The sequence below is a fragment of the Manacus candei genome, unplaced genomic scaffold (genome assembly GCF_025592945.1).
Source record: "Manacus candei isolate 608988 ecotype Guabito, Panama unplaced genomic scaffold, ASM2559294v1 h1tg000018l, whole genome shotgun sequence".
NCBI lineage: Eukaryota > Metazoa > Chordata > Aves > Passeriformes > Pipridae > Manacus > Manacus candei.
In genome coordinates, this window is record NW_026138066.1 from 5253471 (window position 1) to 5277093 (window position 23623).

Sequence of the window (23623 nt, forward strand, 5' to 3'; positions counted from 1 at the left end):
TGTGCCAGTCCCTGTTAATTTTGGTAGCACTAGACAAATACCAAACAAACCTTGATTCCTTGAAAAGTGATTTTCCAAAATTGCCGTTGTTGCTGTCATATCTTTATTGCAGTAAATTCATATCTATTTTATGGAAGAGTGACCCTTGGTGGATAAAGCAAATCACCAATGTTCCGCTCAGAGCAGGTGCAACAATATCTGCAGAGCTGGCTGAATCTCACAGCTTCTTGGTGTGTTGTGGATGGCTGCTGGTCTTATTGCATCTGCTTTATAGAGGAAGTTGGGTGCTCCGTAGGTTCTTGTGTGTGTGCTGGCTTGCAGGGTGACGTTTTTTAATGTCAGTTATGGTGTGTAGGAAGCTGATGCCAGTGTAGGAGCAATCTTGGGACTGAGTAGAGCAGCAGGGAAGCTGCTCATTGAATTTGTGGTTCTATTTCATGAAGGAGTCTGAGGTTTTCTGAGCCGTCTGCATTTCTGATAGAATGTCGCCTGTGTCCTATACAAGGCCTGGCTTGGTGGTGGTACGTTTTTCAGACTTGGATTGTGAAGAAAAATAGCATATTGGGGTATAAAAAAGCTACAGGAAGGTGATCTCTCTGCCCCTTGCTTAGAGTTTGGCAAATAAAAGGAGATGACTAAATGCTGTCTGAAGAAGAAAGCTGGATGCTGCACGATGTAGCAGACACAAAAACTTCACATGGTTCAAAAACAAAAATACTGAATGTGTTATTAAGCAAAATCCTTTGGGAGCTGTTAAATACGGAGACCCTAGCTGTTTCCCCAGCAGGGAAGTGCCTGACCACAAGATCACCAGGTCATCTTGGGCAGCTGACTACTAGGGTTAGTCTGTTCAGCACTCTGGGAGGCAGGATGCTGATCTGACTCCGTACTGCTATTTCTCAGATCTCTTCTAGAGAAAACGAGGGGTTTTCCTCTCTTTCATTGCGAGCTCCAACTAGATAGCATATAATTACGTTTTTATTTACTTTCCTGACTGCTGCGGCAGGCCCAGGCCTGTGCATCAGGGCCCCAAGTGCACCACCAGCAGCCTCAGGAGGGAATAAATCCCGTGCTCAGGGGTCCGTGTTATCTCCCCCGGAGCGGGAGTCTGGCGGGAGGGGGGGAGGACAGGACGGGGCGCAGGGCCCGGGCACCGCCCGCCCTACCCCGCCACCCCCCGCTCCAGGCAGGCAGCGCTGGGAGCTGCCCGAGCGCTCCTCGCCCTCCTCCGCGCCCGGCCCCGCCGCGGAGCCCGCCCCGCCGCCGGCTCCTCCTCCCCCGCCGCCGCCGCCGCTCCGCCAGCAGCCAGTCGGGCCTGAGACCCGCGCCCGGCTGCGGGGCCTGCGCCGAGCGCCGGCGGAGGGCGGGCAGGGCACAGGGCAGGGGAGAGCAGCGAGGAGGAGCAGCGGAGACCGAGCCCGCCGTGTCACATGAGCTGACAGGACTCGCTCCCGTTCCCGGTCCCCTCCACGCAACAAAGACTCCGGAGCTCCTGTGCCCGCCGCGGGACGGGGCGGGACGGGGCGGGGCGGGGCGGGGCTGCCATGGGACCCTGAGGGCCGCCGGCCCGCACAGGTAAGCGGCGGTGGGGTGTGTGTGACCCCGGCGTGTGCGGCCTTCGCTGTTATTTCTTTTCCACCCCCCCGGGGAGGGGAACCCGCCCCCCATCGCGTCCCTCCGCCGCCTTCCCGCGTGTGAAGGGCGGGCGGGGGCTTTGGGTAGTCCCCGCGCGTGGGTTCCTGTCCTGCTCGTTAATCTCCAGTTCCTTCATGTTACTTCATATTTTACGGCGATCAAACAGTTAAAGCCGGGGGGGGTGTGCATTGCCACCCCTCTCCTTTCTCTCCCCTCACCCATCCCCCTTCCCTCCCCCCCTTATGGACCCCCACGTAGTGACCTTTCTGGCTGTTAAGGATAATATTAAGGCGATCTTTATTTTTGCTAAAGCGCCGTCCTGCTTACGAGTTGCCTTTCCCAAGCCAGATTACTGCTGGCGGTGGCAGGCAGCCCGTCGCCCACCGGGACTTGCCCACTGGGGCCGTGGCTGGAAGTTGTTGACAGTGGCGGGGGTGCGCACGTGTGGCACACGCTCCTCCAGCCGCCGAGGTTTACGGCTGGAAACTCCCGCTGGGAGGCCCGGCAGCCACACCGACGGCTGAGAAATACCCCAGCAAGGCTGCTTGTTTGGGAAGCCCTCCCCCCGGGTTTTACTGCCTGTGGATGTGGAGAGTGTGAGGCTTGAAAGAGTGCTGGGGGCATGTAGGTCAGGAGAAGTTTGTGGGTGGGAGAAGGGGGTCGCGGGGAGGTGGGCTAGGGGTGCAGGAGGAGCTTGCAGGGAGCTGGGGCGCCAACAATGGTGGGAATGGGGCCTGTGGACAGCCTGGGGAGGGTGCTTGGCACGGCAAGTGCTCTCCCTTCTGGGTGTGTATGGTTCAGTGCTGCTGAAGGGAACAGTGTTATGTGTGAGGGATGGTGGTTTTTTATTTTTTATTTTTATTTTATTTTTGGCTTGCGACTCTCTATGCTGTGATATGAAAGTAGTCTGCTCCTGGGCATGGTCAGCGTCTTCCTTCATATGCCAAGTGGCCACTGGGCTTGAGTTTTAATGAGGTAGCCCTTGACTCTGGAGGTGCCCCTTAACCCTTGTTCTGTCCAACTGGGAGTATTCTTGGGGAAGGAGCCTCCCTCTGCACGGTTATCTTGGCTTGTGAGGACAGAGAAGAAACCGCAGTTCCCTTTCAGAGGGAGATGCTTGGCCAGCCTTGATAATTGTGTTAAATATCTTTTCTTTAAGTCAGAATTAAACATAAGTAGAGCTAGGAGGTCAGGAGGAACAAGCCACCTGTTGCCAGGTGCCTGTGAGGGCAGAAACAGTTTCTGGCAAAGCCATTTATGTTCAGGTGGTGATGCAGGACTGTGGTTCAAGCAGTAGGAAACTGATGGCATGCCAGGGAAGGTGGTGGGGAGCGTGGAAGCCAAGAGTGTGTAGCACCTTCCAGTGCAGCTATTATGTCCTGAGGTGTTTCACAGCTCCTCTCACTGCAGGGTTTGGAAAGAGAGGGAGTACGTGAGTGAAGAGGTTGAGCAGATACTGCTATGAGCCTTGACTGTTCAAACACTGTGAGTTAGCTCATGTGTGCTGCCCCCTCCCGAGCATTTTTAAGGAGTGGCATTGGGGTCCTTGTTGGTGTCCTTCAGGGTGAACCAGATCTGCAAGTTTATACCTGTCTTCATGTAGACTTGGACCTGGAGTTTATTTTTAATGAAGGTGAAAAATCTTACGTAGTGTGACTTCAGTTAAAGCAGCAAATGTTCCAAAACTGGGCAAAACTGCAAAAGTAGAGAATTCTGATTTTTATTGTGCATTTTTCCACAACTCCTTCTTTTCCCAAGATTTCTGTCCCAACTCCCCTCCCTTTGCGGATGTTTCTTGGTCATGGTGGAAAACAGAGGGCAACTTGTCAATAGCCAGATCAAGTTCTGCTGCTGAGGGCTGTGAATGTGACTGGTTTTTAATGTAACCAGCTGTGTTACCAGGGTCTGGACTGGGACGCTGATAGTTTGTTTCATTTTGGTCATTAGCATCTGTAGAACAGTAATAATTATGGCTGACAACTTGTGTCTTCATGAAATATGAAAAAAAGGTTGGCTTTTTCTGTAGAGTGGATGGGAGGCTTAAAGCAAAAGTTAATTTGTCCCTTCCCTTCAAAAAAATGTGCAGTGCATTTTTGAAACTGAATCATCAGGTACAATTCATTTCAAGTATTTTAAGCTATTTGAATTTGATGCACTTTGGCCACATGCTCAATGGAAATTGTTAGACAGTCTTGCTCAGATTTGTCCTGGCTGGGCTCAAAGAGGTAATGAGGGAATCTCCTTGCTGTGGCCCTTTCCGATCTGAGCAGAGCAGAAGTATTTTATAAGGAGTGGAATATTTTGATGCCCTGTGCTCTGAGTAAACTGGGAAGGGAGCGTGCAGGGCTCTTGTCCACCAGCCAGGCTTGGATGCGCTGCCTCCCACTGACAGACTGGTGTTACCTTTTGGCTCTCCGAGCTGTGCTTTTTCAGAGGTGTAGCACAGGATGGGGCACATGGTGTTTGGAGGGCAAATTCCCTCCAAAGTCACTTTGTCATGGAAGTCCATAATAAGGATGCCCAGATTCAGGAAAGATTATTAGTGTCTGATGACCTGACCAGGATTGTGTAATGACACTGAGTAAAAGATAAAAGGTTTTATATCCCATAAACTTAGTTCTCGCTTCAGGGTGAACCTCAAGGCTTTTGAAAAAACGTGTGAGTTTGGTGGCTTTCTGGTAGCTGCAAATAGGTGCAAACATTAATCACTTGAAATAAATCCTTAAAAAATAGGAACAGACACAGGTACAGGCTATAGGCAGGAAAGTTAAAGAAGAGCTAATTGCTATTTTTTGGTGTATTTTTCAAATCACATTTAATCCTGCGTATATGGTTCTGTGGGTGACCCAGCAGCTCCAGCAGTTTATTCATTTATTTAAAACAGCTTTGTAGTTCACCTTGAAAACCACTTCCTGCCATATGGTTATATTATTTCCCTATGCCACATTTTTTGCTAATTATCAAGACCATTTGCTTTAAAATAGGTGTTTTTAATTTCACAGCCTTGTCTGCCTCTCCTGCTTGATCCTGCCCTGGAGTCAAGAGGCTGTGTCTGTTCATTCTCCATGGCAACAGGCTGTGATTTACTTATTTCAATTTAATTAAAGAGCAGATATCAAATTCCAGGCATCTTATACGTTCCTTATATTAGAAAAATATCAGTGGATTAGTCTCCACGACAGATCTACCAACCTCAAAAATAAAATTCCCAGCCACTGGTTTCTTTCCCAGTCCATCCCCTTTGGAAGAGTTTAGGAGAGGGAGGAGTGCTGTGGCCTGTCCTCAAGTGGAGCGGATGGGGGCTGCTGGACTGGGATCCTGGTAAGAGTCGAGTTCTGGACTCCTGTAGCATTGCCGATTACATTGGGGTGCCAGTTAAAACCTCAGCCCATTATGTCTCCTCTCCTCCTGCTGATGTTGTGCAGCTGTTGGGAGATTTTGAGGCTTGATGGTCGGCATGAACACCCCAGACCTTGAGTGGAAAGGGGAGCATGGGTTGTGTGCTCTGTGCATGGACTCTGCTGGGCAGGCACTTTCTGCAGCAGCTACATCTGCTGAGTGTGACACCATTTCAGGCTTGAGTAAAGGGCACAGTGGGCACAAACATCGGCACTTGCTGCAGTGAAAATGCAGAGAATGCCAGTTCTGCTAGAAAAGTGATTATGCTTTATCAGCTCTCCCCATGTGAGATTTTACAAGTCCAAATCCTTTGGTGTTGTGTTTTTGGTCCATCTTGAAGCCTACCTATTTTTTGATGCGTGCACGATACGGCTTTCGGTTTTAAGCTGGTCACAGCACAGGAACCACAACGCCCTGTTGGTTTAAGCATGCCTGGCATTTGTATGCAGGCTAGAAATGAAGGCCTGTTTTCCAAGCTCTGTGGTTGTACAAATACTAGTTTGTGTTAGTCAGGGATAAGGAAGCATATGAGCAATGACAGGCAGTTGCTGGCTAAAGAGAGGGATAGGGTCAGGAGAGGACCTTGGGGGTGAATGGAGGAGCGTCGTGAATTTACTAACCTGCAGGTGTTAGGTTTGGTAGTAAATGGACGGAGTGGAACCCGTGTAATTAAGGAGTGCCAAAATTAACACTCCTTTTTGCCTTCAATACCAACACCCCAATTCTTAATAGGATTACTTTCCCTTGAAGGGACTGTTCAGATGACTCAGCCTTTGGAGTACCTGCATGCCGGTGGTGGTTGCTTCCTAGGAGAAGTTGTATAACTAGACTCAAGTGCTATTTCTGGGTTCTGCTAATGTGTGGAAGAAGACAAGTTGGCTGTGCATTTTTATTAAGCCTCAAGGAGCAGTTATCATCAGAAGAGTGCCTGCACAAAACTGCACCTTTGGATTTTTTTTTTCCCCTTAGTGTTGCTACTCCTAGTGCTTTTTCATAGTCACAGCTGGCAATTCTAACAACAGACGTAGGTTCTTGCTCCTCCTAGCCCTGCCAAAGCCCATGAGGCTACGTCAGAAAATATTAGATTCTCTCCTGGCTTGCTTATCTTCATCGATTGAAATTATGTACAGAGTTTCTGGCTGAAGATTCCAGGTGATCGTGCACCAGCTGGGAAGACCTTCTCCGAGTCCATGAAGTTAGCAGTTAAGCATGTGTTTACTAGTGAAGCTGAGCATGTTTGGTCTGCGAAGGCACATCTGAAATCTCATAATGTTGTTCCTAATAGAAACAGAATAAAACCAAGCAAAACCTCAAAGCAAGCTTTTGTTTGTTACTGTATTTAAGCAGATACATTCAAAGAATTTATAGCCAACTGGCAACATTCTTAATTCTTTATTACTGGTTTTACTAGGGTACAGGCATGATCTGTATTCTTTAAGAGTGCATCTGTTCCTCTTGCTTATCCAGCTTTGAAGTAGACCTCGCTGATATTAATTTCTGTATAGCCTGTAACCTCATCTATAAAATGGAGGGAATACTTCATACAGGCAGCTGTGAAGTTACATTTATTGTCTGTAAATTGCTTCTAGTAATTGAGCAGAGGAGGTGGAGAGAAATAAAGACAGTGGAGTAATATGGGCTTGTTTTTTTTAATCAAAAAAAATGCATTATTTTTGTTCATCTGATGATGTAGAAGCTAATGGGGAAAGAAAAATGCACCCTGAAACTAATTGTTAAGTTTGTAATGAAAACAGACAATTTTTTAGCATAGTGATGAAGGCAGCCATCTTGTTTGATAGTAACAGAGTCCAATTTAGAAATAGGGAGAATTATTATTGGAAATCCTGCAGTACCTCTCATATTTCTGTCTGGTTTGGGTCTGCTCAGTTTTAGTATTGTTCTTTATCTACATGGCTACCTTCATCATCCAGTTCATAAATGCCTTGGTAAGGAGAGCTTAATAATAGTTAAAACTACCTGGTTTAAGGTTTTTAGCAAACACCTCTATTGCAGTTTTTTTCAGCTAGGCCCCTTGTTTTGTGCTGACCAGTATTTTTGTTGGATGAAACTGCAGTTTCACATGGGTAAAGAGGGATTTTCTTGCTGTGGCTGAACCAATGTAACCACTTGCTCACCCTAAGGGGTGAGCAGCCTTACTCCTGGCTCTGGCTATATTCCTTGCCTTGTGCCTATTCTGGTGCTAAATGGATCCAGCTTGCTCAGCTTTCAGATAGCTGACTTGCCCAAAACCATAAAAAAAGTGAATTATTCTCTCCTGGGACAGAGAGTTGAACCTGCTCACCAGGTTCAGGCTCGTATCAGAGCTGCCATGCAGGAGGGGCGATATTTGTTTTGCCAGCAGTGAAAGGTAAGGAATGAAAGAAAGGTGAAAATGCCCCCCCACCTTTTTTTGGCAGCAGTGACCTATTAGCCTGGTTCAGTTGTAATGTGAAGCCTTGCCCTCAGCCTTCGTTTTCAGATCCCTCCCTTTCCCTCCACGCCTCCTCTTTTCCCCTAGGATATACTCATGTGCCTCCAGATGCTGACTTCATTCCCAAGCAGTATTTTCAAAAGGGGAAAAAAAGGGAAAAGGTTGAGTTTCACTACCTCTACAATAAAAGACAGACTGTAGTTCCTGAGAGCCCGTTGCTATGAGCCTAAGAATTATTATTATTATTATTAGGCTCATATATTATTATTAAAGGGCTCAAAAAATAATAGCCATAATCCTTCCTTATGAGGGGGCAAAAGGAAACGGCCTGCTGAGTTTGTGAAAGTTCTTCCCCAAACCCGGCGATGGCAGCTGTTTAGACTGAGGCCCTGGAGCTGATGGGATCAGGTGGTCTGGGATAAATGACAAGGGTAGGGAAATGTCTGGAGAATTTTCTGCATACCGTGTTGAGCCAGGCCTGGAGTTGGGTACCACAGCACCAGGAGGAAGTCTCTTTATCTCCAAACCGTGACTTGCATTTGCTCCAGGCGCTATGGCCTAACTAATTTTCAGGCACTAGCAGAAATTGGGAAAGCCTTGTGAGACACTGCTGTGGTACTGTAGAATGGCACTATCGTGCTCCAGGGGTGCAGTGAAGCCAGGGATGTGATGAAGCTCAGACGCCAGGGGAACTGGCCAAGGCAACTTCGCTTCTGCTGACTGGCATGGGTAGCGCTTCTGCCTCAGCCTTGCCGTTGATGGATCGGTGTATCTGCATTAGCCCTTGCTGCCTGTGGGGAAGATGTGTGTCCAGGGAGACACGTGCCCAAGAGTCTGCTTAGCAGGGGCACACTGCACATCAGAGTGTGCATTTGGGAGACTAGACAGAGGTGTCTGTTGGCCTACAGGAATTGCCTTATGGCTGAAGAGGCAGGTATCATGCCTGTCTGGTGAATTTTATACAGCATGAAGGTGAAGATGATGTCAGTGAAGAGCAGTGCCAGAGGCAGCAGGATGCAGTGAGCCTGTGCATGTGTGGACTGACCCAGCAGCTGTACCTGTCAGGAGGGGCAGGTTGCAATCGGTATGGTACGCAAATTAGAAATGTTTGTGCAGCCATTTTCAAATAAGAGAGTCACAGGGAGGGACGAGGGAATTTGCTCCAACTTGAGAGTGTTAGAGATTTGTTTCATGCTGTACTGCAGTTGGTTGGGTTGGGTTTTTTAAGCATTTAAACCTAAATTCTTCTTGTTGGTATTCAAAGACATTATGGCAAGAGAAAGATTATTGTAGGGTTGTGTTGCTTTGCATGGTAAGATTATACACTGGGTGGCTGTTACAGGGGGTTTGTGTTCCAAGGATGGAGTGAATAAAGGAAAGAATCAGTGCATTGATATTAAATAATGATGCCACTGGATATGCTGAGCACAAAGTGTCTTTGTTTTCAAGGATATATATTTTTTTTAATCTGACACATTTATAAGCCAGCTGCAGTATTTTTTTTTAAGATACATTTATAAGAGATGGAGCAATATAGAAAATGCTGTAAGTAATCTCATTGAGAAGTGTGTTTTTCTTCCATCCCCTTGCACATGCGTGCAGCCTCTGGGGAAGATGTTAGTGAAGGAGCTGGATAATCGGGGTCTTCTCTGGAGCTGCCATTGTTCTGATTGATGCAGTGGGTATTAGCTGGGGAATGTGTACAGATGCACGGGCTGTCTGGGGTTTCATCTCTGCAGTTTCCCTTTTTTTCAGTCCTCCTAGATAGAGATATGTATCCTGGCACTTCAGTCTTCCACCTACATCTCTTTTTCTTCTCCTGTAAATACTTGCTGATTTTTTTGTGTGTGTTGTTCTTCTGGCAAATCTTCAACTGTGCTTATAATGGGTGACTCTCCTCCTTTGCTGCATAACCTGGCTCATGATGAGGGCTGTTCCTGTAAGCCAGTCTTTTCCTGGATCTCTTTGCTGAATTTTCATGCAATCTGACCAGTCTGGGGGCAGCTTCTCTGCTTTCGTGTTGGTTGCTCTAAGCGAAGATCCAGGTATTGAAGTGGACTCCAGCAACGCTCCAGCTGCCCTTTGGAGCGTGAAGGAATGCAGTGAAAAAAGTAGCCATTTCAGGGTCCTGTTTGTCCTTAGACTGGAAATGCTGAGGGCATGAGAGTTCCCATGTAGGACTGCAGTAATTAAATAGTACTGGGGGGAGAGGGAGTAGGAGAGCATGTGATGGTCATTTCAGATAGATTAACAAAGAGAGGCTATTGCAGTGCCAACAGAAGACATCCTAATCTGGAGGTTCCTAGCCAGGAAATATTTTAAAAAGCTATCCCAGAGAGTGAGAGGGAAGCCTGATAGGTCTGTCCTATAATTAATTGCCCAGATACCACTGGAGGAGCAGCTTGAAGAAGGGAACTCAGATGTGAGCCGGGTGTGGCGTAGAGAGGGAAATGGGAATTTCCTGACTTTTGTTTGCAAAGCTCAAGTGTAGAAGGAATTTTAGACATAATAGGTGGAAAGAAGGACTAAAAATTAATAGGTAATTCCAAGTTGTTGGTTTTTTTGTTTTGTTTTGTTTTGTTTTTTTTTCCACTGCATGCTCCTGGCTAGTGTTAGCTGAACATGAATTGAAGCAGTAGAAAGCATGCTTGGGAACTGGAGACATTAAGCAGAAAGAGAGAGCGAATCTGATTAGCTTTGCTTTTCATGCATTAAGCAGAAAGATGGGCTGAAATGTGATTGCAAACAGATAATAGCAGCAGGCTCCTGAGGCACCACCACGACCCAGCATATGGGGTGATGGATCTAACCATGCCATAGAACTGTTTCTTGTAATAGAAGCTGCTTGTTTTTATGTTGTGGTTTCTGTTGTACTTTCTAATTATCCTATTCATCGCTGTCTGCCATTTTGAGCCTGGCCACGTGGGATGGCTCAGCCCCCTGGAATGTGTGCTCTGTCAAGCACTTCTGCCCTGAATAGTAACTGTAGCTCTGGTAGCCAAAGGGTGGGAGGGAAGAGGTGCCAAGGCTCAAGAGTCCTAGCTATTTTTCCCCTTATTTCCAAGAATAAGGGAAGTAACAACTGCTGCTTTTGCCATGCTGAGAAAGATGAGTGAGTGCTGGTGTTCCGTGTGAAGTTCCTAACTTCCCTCTGAACGTGCAAGTATTGGGGTTTGTTGGAAGAAGGTTTCTAGTGACCTGAAAAAAGGGGCATCTATCACTACTACTTATAAACAATAAATAAAAGCTGGCCTTGCTACACCAGTCACTTTTTTGGCACAATAGCAGAGATCCTGGAGCCACTTCCAGCCTGTGGCCTCTCCTCCACACAAAGCAAATGCAGCAGAGAGAGCAGAAGCTAGGCTGGCAGAAGCTAGGCTGGTGCAGGCTGCAAATGGAACTGACAATAGAGCATCCAACATCCCTGCCTGCTGCTGGGGGAGTTTTCTGTGTTGATGTGGTGATCTCTTCCCCAAAAGAGCCTGCTTTCTCCTCTCTCCACCCAAGACTTTAATTGATGGAAAGTCTACAGAAACATTTCCAAAGCTGTTATGGATCGGGGGAATGCAAATAGAATGGGAAGAGCAGACCTCTCCTTAAAATGTCTGAACAAAGCACAGTAGCAAGCAGCTCACGTGTGTGTGTGTGTATATATGTATTTTAAGGCTAGAAGGGGTGGGTCAGACTAGTGTTTCTGTGACCTTTTCTCAACTGTGTCTTGCCTTTCCTGACTGCTCCTTCTCCTTGCCTGTCAGGGGACTTCCACTTCCTTCCTGCTGACCTGCAAGGCTGCAGGCAGCCTCCCTACCCTTGTGGCAGTTCCCAGCTCTGGCTCTGAGCCCAAGCTAATAATCCTGACAGATTTTACTGGCTTGTGCTCTGCTCCATGCCTTGCTGTAGGGGAGACGGTGTGTGAGGCTGTGGTTTGCATGACTTTAAGCATCACACTGGCCCTGGGGAAACCCAAACTTCGTAATAAGCACCGGCTGAGCCTCTGGTAGAGCCTGGCTTTGCTCAGTGAGGCCTCTTGCTTCCCTACCTGCAGGTGACTGGCTAGCACAGATGTCATCCAAACACACCTTCTAATTGTCCCTGGCTGGCTGGATGATTGTCAGCAGTATGGGGTTCGGGTGGAAGTAGGAGGTGTTGATAGCCAGGAAAGGAAAAATTCATCATCTACCAGAGAAGGGTAATGAAGATCTCCTCTCACCACTCTCCCCACGCATCAAAGCACACTTAAAAAAAATAGAGCGCTCATCTTTGACCCCCATTAATGACTGGCTTGGTCTGTGTAAGAGTTTTATGAGTCTGTTGCTGCTCCCACAGAGTTTAATTATTTAGAGCGTGAGGTGGAGGTTTGTGCTTTCACTGCTGATGGTCCAGGGTTCAGGCCCTCCTGGCGGGACAGGGGGGTTGGTTACAAAGGCAGACTGGCTGGGAGTGCAGCCGCTTGCTCTGAGGAGCCTGAGGGAGGCACGGGCTGCAGCTGTGTGGTCCTTGTCACGGGGAGCGTATCCTTCCCATTGTGTGAATTCCATGTGACTGTGTCATGTTGAATTCAAGGTCTGTGTCCTTATCTTCAGGGCCCTTAACGGTCTGGACCTGAGATACTTTAAGTGACCACCTGAGGCTCCGGGGTGGGCACACTTGTGGCAGATCCTGCTTGTTGCTGAGAGCCCCGGTCAGTGCTAGAGGCTTCAGGGGCTGGTGTAAGACTTTGGCAGCAATATCTGATTTATCAGCCCTGGGCTACAGGCCTTTCCCATTCCCTGTGGTAGCATGCCTTTGCTTGCCTTCTTTCTGTGAACAGACCCCTCCTGTTTTCCCCAGATTCTGTTCTACACTGTAGCAACCAGTTTTCCTGCTGTAAGATCCCATCTTCAGACTGCTGCTACCTTCCCTTTGCAGTACATCAGCTTGTTCTTGCCTTTTCTACTTTTTCTCACCCAGCACTTCTCGGCTGCTAATCATCCTGAGACTTGGGAACACAGAACAGATATAAGGAACAACCAAAGAACAACACTGATGTGTCCTTTGTGCAGCTCATGTTCCCAAACAGGCAGCCGGTCAGCTGCCTGATATCCTGCTGACCATTCAGCCAGGTTTCCACTTCTAGTGGGGAGATACCTGGCTCTAGGCCTACCGAATGGGATATGGGCTGATGTGTCAGCTGGCCAGCTGAAGGGTCACACTGATGATGCTCACCTTCTGGCTGCTTCTGGAACGGGTAAATTCCTCTTGAAATTGTGCCACCTCTTGCGTTGGTGGGTCCATAGGGCTTGCAGTGCTCATCAGTGCTGAAGTGACAGAGCAGCAACTGTTCAGTGCAACTGTAAGTGAAGGCTTATTTCAAAGCAAAAGTGGTTGGTGTTGGTGGATCTGAGTTTGGCTGATAGCCAAATAAATGTATGGATGGACTGCGCAGCCTTATTTGATGTGGAAGGTTCACACTATATTTCTTGTACCATGCACATCAGTACTGAAAATGCCAATCACAGCAGACACCAGGAGCTAGCAGGTCACCTGGTGCAGTGCTGCTGCTGAAGGCTGAGCTCGTTGTGCACGCTGGGGCTCGCTGCTGTGCTCTGCTGCCATTTCTTACCACCCTGAGCTCAGGGACCACTTGAACCTTCTCCTCACATCTGCTCTCCTGCCATCTCCTCGTGCATGCTTGATCTCCTGTTTTCTGCCATAGCAAGGGCCTGTGCAGGCTCTTGGTTGCATGCGAATGGGCTCTTCATGCCACCCCTATTGAGCCTGGTTTATATCTTCCCACTCCTTTCCCTATTCCTATTTAATTTCCTCTGGTGTGGGACTAGTGTTCCAGGTTATGTTGGGAGATTGGATTGAGCCGAGATGGCAGAAAGAGGGTGGAGGGGAGGAAGGGGCTTATACTGATAGATGTGAGTTTATGTCGTGAACTCAATCTTTAATATGTTGATTATTGTGGGTCTGGCTAAATCAGTTAGACCTGCTAGACAAACGCGTGTCCTGCCTCCATATTCTACTCTGTTTTTCTATTTTTTCTTTGTTTTTTTCCCTGAAAATTAATAGGATTCTACCCATTGATGATTAAAACAACGCCTGGAGTTTTGGAATGGATCAGATGCATCAATCAAATGTTACTACATTGCACCCAAAGAGAGGAATGCCATCCAGCTGGGGGTAGGGTTTGCTTTTTCTTTGCCCCTGTCAGTATTTAGAGTTATTGGAAACCTTTTTTTGTTTTTAAATGCAAGAACTTTTTTTTTTAATAGAAGGTGTTAGTTTTCAAAATGAATTACTTTATTCTGTGAAAAATTGACCGCCTTTTCTTCTTTTGTGGATATGGGGCAAGGTTGTACCTCTTCATATTCAAAATGTTGTTAATAATCTTGAGGCTTTGCAGGGCTTTGGTAAAGAAAACATTTCAGTAACCACTTCAGATATTTTTGGAGGGAAATTTTCTGTTTTAAATGAAAAGTAAATCTATTCTGATTAGTAATAAAGATGAAAATAACTTATTTTTTTTCAGAAATGTCAAAGTTCAAGTCGTTTGTCCCAGTTCTTGAAATTAATGTAAAACAGACTAATACCCCTGCATAAACTGTTCCCCTTGCAAAAAGGGAGAGGAAGTGAATAGATCAGTAGGAAGCTGCAACGCTTTGTGTATTGCTTATGGGCATGGGGCTACTCTCTATACCTGGCAGCAGGTATAGCATGAGACCTGGAATGAAATAAAAGGTTGGTGAGAATGTGAATCTGGAGCCTTGCACGGGTGTAAAGCACAGGTTGAAGCCCGAGAAGCAAACTGAAGTGGCTTTTTGGCTCCCCTCCACTTGCTAGAGCACAGCTACCTGTTATCCTCTCAGTAGGATTGGCTCTTGGCTGTCTCAGCAGAGAGGCTGCAAAGACAGAACACTTACCTGGCTCCCAGAAGTGGGATGGACTTTCCAGGTCAGGCATGAGAAGATGCGCGTTAGGATTTGTGTCCGGAAGTAATGCCGTTCCAGCCTTGCTCACTTGAAATTTGAAGCTCCTTATGCTTCATGTAAATTTCCTGTTCTTGTTAAAATCGCTTTTGTTTTAGAAATGAAGGGTTTTAAAGCTGAGGGTTTGACAGAGCATGCTGCAGAATGATTCTGTTCTCCTTAGTATGTAAGTTTCCTGAATGAATGATTTTGAAGTAAAGTAGTATTTCCCTGCAGAGCCTGCCTCTGTTAAGTCTTTAGACTGTCGCAGCAACAGCAAGACTACTAGTGCAGTATTAATAATTTGTGTGTGTCCCTTATTTTGGACCTTTGTCAGTCATTTCAGCCTCAACAGGCTGGAAGAGATGAGAAAAGCAAGTATAAGTTTTGCTGCTGTCTTCTCTGCATATGTTCTCAAGGTAGGCAGAGGATTTGGGTCTCCAGAGAAAGTTTATCTGGAACCTTTCAGCAGTGCTAAATTTACAGAAGTAATACCAGAACACAGCACACCAATGTCTCATTTCAGTCATCTCTGCACAGGGTTGTACTGCTTTTGTTGGACATCCGTAACAAGTGTGGTTCAGATGTTTGTGAGCTTTGCCTGATTGCAGTAGGTGAGGGAGAGGTGAACTTTTTATCAGTCCCTCCTGTGGGATGAACCCAGCCAAGGCGTTGCTGCGTGTGTATAATCAGCCCCAAATGTATCTGTGCTGCCACAGCTGTGCATAACTTTCCTCAAAATGGGGCTTCCTGTCCTTGATTCTCTCCCTCACCCTCTTCTAAATGGAGGGAGATGGTCAGCTAGTTTGTGTGTTTCCTGACTAGGTCTTGCTTGAGGGGAGAAGCAGAAGACTCTTTGAGCCAAATGAAAACTAGTCTTCAGAAACAAGGCTGATGAGAGGGTGTCACCAGAGAATTCAACTGGTTTAAATACAAACTGCTGGTGAATTCTGGAATTCAGAGTTGCAGGTTTGCGCTTGGTGTTAGCAGTTATGTGAACACCTTCCAGCTTGTCTGTCGATTAGGTACTTCTTCAAATCCTGTTGGAAGCACGGCACTGTGTTCCAGGGAGTTTTGGAGGGGCAGCGGTGTAGCGTGCATGAACTAGTTGACGTGTTTCAGCAAGTCTTTGTTCTTGCAGGCAGGTACTGAGCAGTTTGAGTCAGATTGGTCTATTTAAATGGTATTTAGCAAGCAGGTAAGTAGTTTGCAGGAAGTTGGAGAGTTTGCTTCCATTTGCTGCTCATGGTCCAAAGTGGTTGATTCACCTCAGGGAGTAGGAGACCTTCAGGTTCTGTGCTGCTGGGTCATGGATGGATGGATGGATGGGACTGTCGAGGAGAGAATATTCTACAAGGACTTAATCTATATCTTAAGCTTGAAATAGCTTTACTGAGGAAAGACATTTCTAGAATAGTTGTTGGGGGAAAACTGTTTCTTTAAAACTGGATTATATTATTTCAAATTCAGTTTTTGACTATCTTGGCTTGGAAAAAAGTTTGTCTCAAAAATGACTCTGTGTGTGCAGAAGGATCTGCAGAGAGATTAACGGATAAGAAGAAACTTGGTCTAATTGTTTTGTGTTTCACTCACTAAAAGAACTTTTAATTTGAGGGTGATTTTTTTGCCATGATTTGTACCTTTGTATTTCAAACATACTCTCTTCCCAGATTCTCTGTTTTGTTAAGTCTTCCTGAGAACTTGTATGCACAGTTTCAAGAAAACAGGATGTAACTGAGTTAAGATTTCTTGAACTTAAATGTTAATACTTGAATTGCATAGCTAAATGGCTTGGCTGCTGATGAATGGTTATAGTTCAGAAAGAAACTAAGATACCTTGTTGGACTTCAGACATCTCAGTTGCAGCAATGAGAATTTTTTTTTCCTTTTTCTCTTTTTTGGACTGATAAGCCAGGAGCCTTACTCCTGGCTCTGCACTTGTGTGCTTCATCTAGTATACACATGTATTTGTATCAAAGGACTGCAAAGCCGCACTAGTTTCTTCTGCAAAACAGAGAGAATTGGGTAGATGAGTTGGAAGATTCTCTTTCCTCTTTCTCCTTTTTTTTTTCTTTACCCCCTCTCCCTCCTCTTTACAAGGAGTTACTTTAAATAGGGAGCTGTTCAGCAGGTTGCAACCAGAAGTCTATAATAAGATCTCTGTTCACTCTCCCTACTTTTTCACATGCAAAGTTGTGGCTGTAATTATATGACAGCTGCCCTCTTGGCTGACATGCAGCAGATTGAACTGGGGATCTCCAGAGCTAAAAGTGTGAGCTGCTACTCTGTGAGCTGAAGCTCTATAGCTGGAGGCTGTAATGATCTATATCCTTCATGACTGAGTGTAGAAGGGAGCTGCAAAAAGCATTTGCTGAGTTATGGTGCATACAGAGTACCTACTGTGTACATGGTTACTTCCCAGGTGTACTGGAAGCTTTTTTTGAGTGGTTTGTGATAATTGTACAAACTGTTGTCAACTCATGGGTGCTTTAAAATGATGCTCCATTTTGAAGCCTTTCTACCATAAATAAAATAACTTTACTAGCCTGTTAGGCACGGACATTTGTTGCTGTATGTGTAAGTTGTGCTGAGGACAAGGGACCCTGATGTTACTGAAGTCCTTCAACTAATGCAATCTAAGTCATTGGTACCAATATTGAATGCAGTGTGAAAAATCCTGCAGCACCAGTGACATTCAGACAAGTTTGCCTTTATGCTTTGCCATTACAGTAGGTTTTTCATAGATGGCACCATGGGAGCTTTGTAAAAGCAAAGGAAGGAGAAGCTGGAATTGTTGTAATCCTTCCTGTTTCCCAAGGACCAGGAAAACCTGAGCAGTGCCAAAGTTTGTCAGGCTGAGGAAAAGTGAAGGGAAGCAGAACCATATGGAGCTTCATGAGTAGTGTCAGCCGTGGGTAGCTTCTGTAACCAGTGTTGTGGGAGGGGAAAGTGTGTTACAAGTTGAGACATTAATTTTGAACTTTGTTATATTCTTAACACCTCCTTTCCCCACATCCCCAAACAAAAAGAAAAAGCAACCCAAAACCCATACCAAAACCCAAACCAAAAGGGAGATAGGCATCTGATAGCTTTAAATGGGGTAAAATAAGCCTTTCTGTCGATCTGCACAGTTCAAAACCAAGCTGATCTTTCCCCATTCAAAAAATATAAGGAGGAAATGTGTAAGGGACGCAATTAAATGTTACATAAATTAAAAACTGAGACAGTCTTTCAGACCTCCAATACTTAAGTTAGTGCCAGTCCAGTGTGTCAGAAACTTACTTGGTACCATATATATTATCCACAGGGACATTCTTTGCTGTAAATTAAGATAATTTTCATATATGTTAGGCCATGTCTAATTACACAAGTCTGATCATACTAAGTCATAATTTAGTAAATGCCCTTCCTCCACCCGAGTTGCATCCTCCACTGCCTTTCTTTGCGTGATTTCATGTGCACAGGGTTAGTATAAAGATACCTGTCGCATGGCCTAAGAAATTCCTATTTCCTCACCTCCCATTCCTGTCCTGTACTGCCATCATCCCATTGGTTATGTGGATGCAAGCCTTGGTAGGACTGTGCTGTAACTTACATCAGTGACCTGCTGTGGATCAGAAGCCCCGTCCCTCCAAATATGTGAAAAGGCCCAGGCTACAGTGATCTAGTTCGTGGTGCTGCCTTGCAAGCAGCAGCGTCGGCAGAACTGGGGAGATATTGCAGGAGGGGCAGAGGAAATTTCTTGTCTGTGTTACTCCTGAGGCGTCTTATGGGACTGACCCCATCAGGCCATCTCATCAAGTCTTGGGGCTCGATTCTCTACTGTCTGGCCCATCACTCCTTACAGAGACAGTGGGATGAGGCTTCCCCCACTTCCCATGGGAGCCTGTTCCACAGCCTAATAGACTTCACTGTCGGGAAACGTTTCTTGATTATGCTTTAACCATGGGTGTCAGACTCCTGGTCCCTGGGATGACCTGAGCCTGCATCAATACAAGTGCCTCCCTTGCATGTGCTGCCTAGAGCCTGCTCCCCCTTCTCTGGCGTTTATTATAGGCCTGTTTCAGCTATAGGCAGCTGTACCTTGGCTCAAACTCTGCTGTCCTTAGTGCTGCTCTTGGAGGCTGTTGCAGAAGTTGAGATCTGGGAGCCCACATCAAGGGCATGAGTTTTGATCTGAGATGGGCTAGTCACACAGAGTATGTTTTCAAGAATCCAGGCTGCTGGCAAGCGAGCAAATACACGCTGAAGCAGCATTCGTGTGTGTCTCTACCTTGGATAGAGCCAAGTCCAAGGAATCTGTTACAGCACAGCTATCCCCTGACCTAATTACGTGGCTGTCAAACCCAGGATTGTGGATAAGACTCCAGTATCTTCCTGCAATCAGTTTAAAGCAGGGTTCTTGATTTCTTTTATATGACAAAGTTTGTGCTCTCTATATTGAAGAAGCAAGGAAGAGCAACCCAGCCAAACTGCTTATGTGTGAGACTGTAGAAATACCAACCATAGGGCTCAGCAGTGAAGACTCTGTGCAGTGTATTCAATCTGGCAGGTGTGGGTGAAGAGTCTGCCTTGCTATAGCTCCTCAAGGAGTGACTCTTCCATGGCTGGTGGCAGTTATGGCTGGGTTGTGGTTGCTGGCTGTGAGCGGATGGACAGGTTTCCTGGGGAGAACAGCGCACACCCACTCTGTCACAGCCCTGGCATGCAGTATAGCATGGTTGCACTAGAAGACTTTTTTCCCCCTACCCAGCACATAGCTGTTGTTTTGCACATATGGACTTCATGTAAGCATTTGCTGTTTTCCAGGTCTCTTTGTTGCCAGTTGCTGAACCTCCTCACTTTCTTGTATTTGCTTTCCAAGGTGGGATGAGTAGAGCAGGTTTCAGTGCTGCAGAGGCAAATATATCACTGACTTGTATCATATCATTATGAAATTGGTGCTATTTTCCAATCTGGTTCTAGTACAGTCAGACGTTTTGCTTACTCTCCTATTTGCTTCTGTAATATCAGTAGACCATGTTATGTGACATCTTTTTAAAGAATGGATGTAATTACTCCAGAACCAGAGGGTGTATGAAATGTTTGGATAATGACCCATTAAACTATTCACAACTGGAATGATTGTGACACCAGAGACCTGAAGTATCTTTCTTACTGTTTCTCCTGTTCCCCTCCTCTGTGCCCAGGGTGGACCCTCTACATTCTCATCCTGCCTCTGTATCATCCAGTTCATGTCCCAGTTCCCTTCTTCTCACTGCTCTGCCAGGGAGTTATTTCTGTGGTGTCTCCATGCAGTTCCTGCTCCTCACCAGCAGTGGGTTCTTATCCTCCTTACTCCTCAGAGGTCTTTGTCCACCCTTCATTGGTGCTTTACCATTGTTGGCTCTTCTGCATAGCTCTGCCTTTCCTGACTGTACTGTCTGCCTCACAAGGGAGACCTTTTTGCTTTCCTCCGTTCCCATTTATGGGAATCTAGAGGTGCGTAAAACATGGCCACAGTGTCACCAAATTTTTGGATTTTTTTGTGTCCTCTTTGGCTCAGCGCATCTCTTTCCTGTTAGCCATGCATGAAGTATCCCTCTTCCCTTTGTTTTCACAGGGTTTGCATGCAGCATCTTGCTCCCCTGGGACTAAGCGTCATGCCTGTTGAATCCGAGGGTGCAGTTTTACGAGTGTTGTTTTCAGCAGTTCCTGCTGCTGCTCCTGAGCTGCTTGTTCAGCTGTGTCAGTGCAGCTGAACGTGCTGCTGCACATTGAACTGGATCAGGGAATTGATCTGGATTAAAGTAGCCAGGGTGGAGAGGAAATCTGCTTAACCCAGTGATTTGCCCAAAGAAATACTTGAGAAACTACAGTTTAAGGGCGCTTTGACTTGATAGCCCTTTGACTAACAATGGTATAGAAATCCCTTGTTCAAATGTAGACTTGCTGCCTCCCACCCTTCAAACCCTCCTCCCAAGTTATTAAACACCAGCAGCCACCTGCTTCAGGCTTAGAGCAGCTGCTGCAGGTTAAGATGTGCTGTGCAGCTGTTCTGGGAGACATGGGCCATCATGCTGTTTGGAAGGGATGAGGACCTCCTAGAGTAAAATGGACATGTGTCAGAGTGTGCAAAATCATCCTTGTCGTGCAGCATTGCAGACTGAGAAAAAGCTGCTTGCTTATCGTAATTGCTGGTCTGGTTTTACCCCGAGCCTTTATTAATGTTCCAGGACATTGCTGTGTCACTAAGTCTGTGAAATATAGCATACCTTTGGATGCTGGCTCAAAATGTTGTAAATGCTTGCCTCTGCCCTGCTCTGTGGGATACATTTAACCTGCCCCATCCCACCCAAGCTGCAAGAGTGGAGCCCTGTCTGGTGGTTCTGCTCCTGCTCTTCCCCTCAGCTTTCTTGCACCCTTCCCTGCCTGATCCATTCGTGTGCTCCCAACTCCATGCTGTCCTGGGTTTAATTTTTGTTTAAGATCTTCGTTCCTTTAATGACAGCGGGAACCGAAGGCTGTTCTCTGTGGGGGCTGTGGTGCGCGGCTGTGCTTGAGGTAATGAGACTTGATGAAAACCTCTTGTTACTGTGGCAAGATTTCTTCCTTCTCTATGTTTAAGAAAAGGGGGGGGGGAGGGGAGAAAAGAAAAAGTGACAGACCCTGCTGGGTATGTTAATATATTTTTAATGGCTTCCATGTGGCTAACTGAGGACTTACTTGTCCAGCCTGTGAGAAAAGGTTAGCAGCATGTTATTCTTGTGCACCTTTGACTGAGCTTAGCTGGGAGTTGAAATGGGAGAGAGGGAGGGTTGGATGAAAATTTCACAGAAATCCTCATGATACAAATGAAATCTGCTAGAGATGGAGGGGGCTGGCAGGGAGAGGAAGATTGGATCCCAGATACCTCCTCCCCTCCCCCTTCCCAAATCTTCCTCTTTTTCTGGAATATTCCACTGTCTGCGATCATCAAGAGAGCTACTGTCTCAGACTGTGGTTTTTCTACCAGTGATGAGGGGAGAGATTTTTCTGAAATAATTGCTGTATTTCTGGTGAGAAACAAAAGGGTTTACACTATGGTGGCAAGCTGGGGAAGGGAGGGAGCTGGGGGGAATGCAGGGGGGATGCTGGGCATTTTCCCCTTCCAGCCTTAATGTGCTGGTTAAGCTGCAGGCAGGACGAGGCTGGTGGTCCGAGCTGGCTCCCCGTGGCAGTGAGGGGTTTTGCTGCTTTCCTGTTCCAAAGGCATGCAGAGCACTTCTGGGACTGAGGGGCAGCCAGGCTAGGGCAGGTGTAGGTTCTGGGGGTCAGGAGCCCAGTGGCTGGGGCGGCAGGTCAGAGCAGAGATGTGCTTGATAGAGCTGTGAGGAGAGCGGGAGCTGCTAGTGAAACATTAATGCTGCATAGCCCTGGAGAGAGGGGGAGAGAGCAAACACCGAGGAGTCCTGGCACTTGGTGTGTGCCAATTAGATGGAACAGCCAGGAGAGGATGGCCCTCATGACACATTGGCAGGTTGGCTGGAAGGGTTATGGTCAGGTACAATGGATTGAGCCCACCCCCAGCTGACTCCTGATTGCAGGAGGGTTGGGGGAGCAGTGATATCTCTTCTGTCCTTGTATTCTCATTCTTAGAAAATGCCAGTCAAGGGCAATGTAACCCTGGGGCAGGAAGGACTGAAAATCAGGTAGACACCAAACCAGGGTTTTCCTTGCTGCCAGCAACTTGTTGTTTCTCAGGAAACAGCTACTGTGCCAGCTCTGTATTTCCCCTGTATTCAGTGACAAGCTTATCTCTCCATGTCCACTCGCGGAGATCTGTCCACCCAGTGTTGAGCCCATGTAGCTTGTGGGGCCTCCTCCCAGTAAGGAAGCCAATGCATGAGAGGCGTGCTCTCATCAAAGCCATAAAGGCATGCCAGTATCTCTTGAGGCAGGTGCATGGCCGGGGTCACTGCTGGGATGAGGCTGGGAAGTTGTTTTCTTGAGTCACTGCCCAGTCCTGGAGTAGTGTGTGTGAAAGTTGGCAACAGCCCTTGCCTGGCTTCTTGTTTCTGTGAAGTGACTGCAGTGCTGGAAAACATCCTGCTGCAGATGAATTCTCCTTCTTGGTGGCAACATCACTGGGTGTTCCTGAGGCAGCATCCCAGCAGGGTCAAGGCTCCATTTCTGTATTTTTTGGGGAAAATTAAAAGTTTGACTGTATATTTAATTTTGGAGCCAAGAAACAGTGCTAGACTGGCAACTCTTGGGATATCCTTTGTAGCCCGCCCCTGCCAACGTACCAGATTGCTGACTCCCAGCCAAACTGTCCCCTCTGATTTTTAAGTCACATAAGAACAGTTTGTGGGAGATTTCTCTTAGGATACTGTAAGGTTCTTTGCGTTGCAGAAGGCTGGAAGAACATATGGTGAGTTACTGATATCTGTCTGAAAGGACAGCAACTTGTTAGCCCTGCACTGACTGGATTGCTTGGCTGATCTGACCATACCCTTATTTAGACTTAAATTAACTTTCAGCTGATTTAGTAAAAATAGGTTTAGTAATGGAGCAGGCAAATCGGGGGTACATTTGCATTCTGTATAAATCTGTCTATACAGGCATTTAAAGTCATTTTACCTGTCTTCTTAAAGTGCTTCTGCATGTCTCTCCTGTGTGTCCCTGTGCAGGCAAGCCCTACTTTTCGATGAGCGTCCACTGCTTTCTTAACCCAGTTTTCCAGCTGGGCCGATGTTGCTGATGGCATCATGACTTATCCAACAGCATAAGTGAATGTGAATTGGCTCAAAATAAAAACCAGGGACCCACTAGGCTCTTGGTCCTGTAAATTCTGGGTTGTTGAAGCCCTACTTTGCTTGAGTAGCCAACAATAACAGTCAGCCAATACACTCATATATTGTTATCTTTACTCAAGCCTCTTCCACTGATAGTATGCTTGTAAAAAAATTGGAAGGTTCATGTTTCTCTCCTTAAGCGTGCTCTTTAGCGTTGAGTCTAGTTTAATTTTACAGATGACCCAAAGGGAATGTTTATTTTACACTGGGGTTGTACCAGTTTGTCTCCCCGATTCACCCTGCCATAATGGATTTAAAAAGTGGTACTGTCATCAAGCCTGATCTGTCTAAGGCTGCAATAAAGAGTAATGTGTGCTCTGTGTTTTAATTTTTTGGAGGCCTTAGTTAGAGAACTGCTGCTGAGGTGTAACGGATGTTTCTGTGCTTTAATT

The 23623-nt window shown here is 46.5% G+C and overlaps 1 protein-coding gene across 4 annotated transcripts in view; it reads left to right on the plus strand.

Annotated features, from left to right (window-relative positions):
• The first annotated feature begins 1278 nt into the window (after positions 1 to 1278).
• Positions 1279 to 23623, plus strand: part of TCF20 (transcription factor 20) — a 130597-nt gene continuing 108252 nt past the window's right edge. For 3 of the 4 annotated variants that reach the window (XR_007904020.1, XM_051784117.1, XM_051784124.1), the window contains exons 1-2: positions 1279 to 1575; positions 13520 to 13630. The gene's annotated coding sequence lies outside the window, so the exon portion shown is untranslated. The remainder of the gene's footprint in view (positions 1576 to 13519; positions 13631 to 23623) is intronic. The other variant, XM_051784121.1, reaches the window with a different exon arrangement.